This window comes from Daphnia pulicaria, chromosome 1, assembly GCF_021234035.1.
Source record: "Daphnia pulicaria isolate SC F1-1A chromosome 1, SC_F0-13Bv2, whole genome shotgun sequence".
NCBI lineage: Eukaryota > Metazoa > Arthropoda > Branchiopoda > Diplostraca > Daphniidae > Daphnia > Daphnia pulicaria.
In genome coordinates this window covers 2,292,906-2,296,854 of record NC_060913.1, presented here as the reverse complement: position 1 = coordinate 2,296,854, position 3,949 = coordinate 2,292,906, and positions in this window count along the sequence as shown.

Here is a 3,949-nt window from a genome sequence, read left to right as displayed (position 1 = left end):
TAAAGGTTCCTTTGTTGTTTAGAATGTCTTCATGTTTTGAATTTAACATTGTTTTGTGTCTGCATGAAGTCTGAAAAGGTGGCTGTCTAAGTGTCTATATATTTGTATCTTTATTTTTTAGTTTGGTTGATGTGAGAAATCCTTTTCTGCACGTGATAATTAATCCCGTGCTTTGAAAATGCTATTGATGTCGTCGCTTCTAGAAATACACGCCTACTGGAATTGCTCCTGACGCAGCCGCTGGGGGCGAAAGATTCCAGAATATTTGGAACGCCCTGGATGCACAACACCTGCTCAGGAGAGAAAATACAATGGAAAGACTTTAACAAGATTGTCTAAGAAGACAACAAGAAGAGTAAATATTATTTGACCGAGAAGTGGCCATGATTGAAGTACAAGAGGAAACTTGCCAAACATGGAAGCGGCAACGATTAACTTGTCTTTTTCTGTGGCAGGTTTCTGTAGACTTCCATTGAAATGCGCTGATTGTTGTGTACAATTTTGCAATCCGAGCTTACTTACAATGCGCTTCTCTGCGTCTGACTGAAATCCTTTTGTTTGACTGTTGCTTCCAGAGGCATCAGCGAATTCATTATAGTCTTCTAAGGGTCGTTTAAGTATGATTTGAAAATTTAAAGATTACTTATTTAGAAATACTAAATGAAGGTTTCGCAACGGCATTTTCACGACGGAAAATAGTTCCATATCACATAACGGTTGCTTGAACCGAAAATATTTTACGGTTAAAAAAGCTCTACTGTAGCCCAGGTTTTAGTTGATTAAAAAATTTCCTGTCATTTAAATTCGCGAATAATATAATCGATTGGAATAAGTGTTTTCAAAATGCTCCAAGAGGAACATCGACATTCGTTTCTCTGGATGGAACAGCCTTCACAATCATGGAGCCAACAGAGTTAGATCCCAAATGTCGGTCACACAAATTCAATTGCTCTGGTTTACGCTATGAATTAGCTTTTTGTATTCACACTAGGGACATAGTTTTGGGCAACGGTGGACTTCCTAGTGGCGAATGACCAGACATATAATAATAATAAATATAATAATCAGGCATTATTTTTATTTTTGCAATTCGTTTACGTTTTAAACTTTAATTTTGCGTTATTTCTTTTTATCGCTGCCGAGGATTTCTAACACTTCTTTTCATGGAAACTGCGAGACATATCAGACGCTCTTATAGATAGCGCCTTCATGCAAGTGGTCTCTCTTCTCAATGACTAGGTACACACACAAACAATCGAAGATCTGGAAATTTCGGTGGAATAAAAATAAAAATAACAGTCAAAGTATTTCGCGAAAAAGACGGTAAAAAAATAATAAAAATTTTAAAAGGAAGACACGTGAGGAGGATGGTCGAAGAGTCGACCGTCAGGTTCGTGACAAAGAACAGCAGTTTCAGATGGGCTGCTACCTTCTCGACAGAGGAGAGAGATTTTTTTTACTTAACCAACCGTCCAGATGTTGATATTTTATTGATCTCTATTTATATTTTAAGTGATAAGGTTAGGAAAATAACTTGACAGGGCCGGCTCCTGGCACGGGCGCTTCTTTTGCCTTGTAAAAAGTGAAAAAAAAACAACAAAACGCTTTCTTGCTTCACATCTACTGCGATAATTTGTTGACCAAAAAAAGAACTGAAAACGTTTCTCTAAATAATTATTTTTCTGTCAGTAACTCAAGCATTTTCGAAGCAGTGTCGATTTTTGCTTACTTCTTTGAATTTCCTTTGCCTCATAAAAAAGTAAGCAAGTTGGTACCATCAATAAATAAAAATTACCAAAATACTTAAAGTGACAAGTCCAGTGTAGTGGCAGGTTACAAATCTTAACCATCGGCGGTCAGAACCAATAACTCCCTCATCTCTGATCCATCCTGGTGATGTCTGGTTACAAGCCAGTTATGGAGATGTGCCACTATTTTGGATCACAAAAATGTCCACATTCGATAACCCCTATTGACGGTACAGAAAAAAAATTGATATGCAAATCAAAGAGAAATACAAACAAGAAAACATTTTTTGGGGGGAGGGAGGGGATAGGGTTTAAGTGGGTGAACATACCAAATATTGAAGCAAAATTATGAAGCTGGTTGGTTGAGACATGACAAGCACCAAAGGGTCAGCGGGTTGGTAGCAATTTCGGTAACATTTTCATCGGATGCCTTTGCTGCCAACTTTGAAGTTCGTTTTAATCTTGGACTCATATCAGAGGTTGCCGTGGCATGTGCGAAAAACATGCGAACCATTTTAAGCTGTGTTGGGAAACCAGGTCGTTTAAATCGACCGTAATAAATAGCCCGGATTTCTGCACAAGAACTAAACAACAAAAAAACCTCCCATTCTTAAAATGATGCGCTTATTTGACTGTCACCGTAGAACTCGTGTCGCGGGGCGGCTGAGGCTCACCTTTCACTCTGGTGCAGCAAAACAAACAATTTTTTGAAAACTTTCTTAATAGCGACGCCACTCGATTGTCAGGCACAAAGAAAGGCCAAAGTTACTTTCTTGCTCCCGTCGTGTTCGTCCTACAGACGGCCCAGTCAACCTGATTTTTTCAGCATCCTGTCCTCGGTGGTTGGCCGTCGTTCTGTTTCAGTGGCTGTCGCTCATGGCCATCGGCCATCGGATAGTGGTCGTTGGCCATCGGCATTCAGGCCGACATAACACTTTTGCACGACGTCACTATTTGCTGAAAAAAAAAAACAGAAACCCGAAAAGCACCCTAGTTGGGAGACAACCACCGTCGGCCATCGCGACGTCGACAGACGGCCCTGTCAACCTGATAATGTCAGCCCTTTTGCCCACGGTAATTTTCCTTACGCGTGGTAAATTGAAACAGTTCTCCTGAACTAAGAACTCTTCAAGTAAAGCACATCATAAGAACGTCATGTATGCAACTCAATATAACTTTGTTGTATATAGATAAATTGACAGTTATATCGCTAGTATTGTGTTATACTAGTAAATTTAGTCTGGGTTTGGTTAACTTGTGTTAGATAACCAAGTGTGATAGCTCCTGAATCACCATTTAGGTGAAGCCGTGAAAATCAGTCGAGATCGTAGCGGTGTTTCTGTTGGGTCTAAAAAAACACTTGATCGTTGATTCGTTTGTTCCTTACAACACGAAATAGTACAAGAGAATTATGATGAAGTTTATTAAAGTAAATTTTTTTCGGTGAAATCAATACCTTTGCCAAGAATTTTTGAAATTTTTGCAAACATTGCTATTTTTGAAACTTTTTTCTAGTGATACACTGATGCAAGCTTCGATTGTGCTATTGATACCTAAGAGACTCCTACCAACTGTGATTCCGTCACTGTGATACGCACCCTAACTTATTCTAGGCAGCGCCGGTGCTGGAACACACTCGCCACACAGCACCATAACGCATACATCAAACTAGAACTAAATACTGCATCTCTACAGAACAATGTGGTGTTCACTACCACTGCCATTTACTTTGTTTTCCTTTGTTCACTGCCATTTTTACAAAATTTAAATAATCAATGTTACATTACTGCGGTCGTAAAACTTTAAATACTTCAGTGTTTACATAGTTTTAGTTTTAATTCCACTTCTTTTTTCCTTTGTACACTGCCCTTTTCCCCTTTAACGTGTCGAGCTACTTCGGGGTACACGTGAAACTTTCAAGTCCAAAAACTGCTGATTGCGCCATGTCGAAAAGCATATTGCTGTTAAATTATGAAGACCCCAATCTTTATTTTCATGTATTTCAAGTTGAATATGTTCTTCTTTACTCCCAGTTCGTCTTCACAAGAATTACTTAAAAATACGCCTTGATAAATTTAAGTAATTATCAGTATATATGCTTGACTTTCCCTTAAAAAATAACCTCGTAACAATCCCTTCAAACCGTATCTTTGGTAACAATTTCATGTGAAACTCGATTAAGATTAACTTTAAGCCAGCAT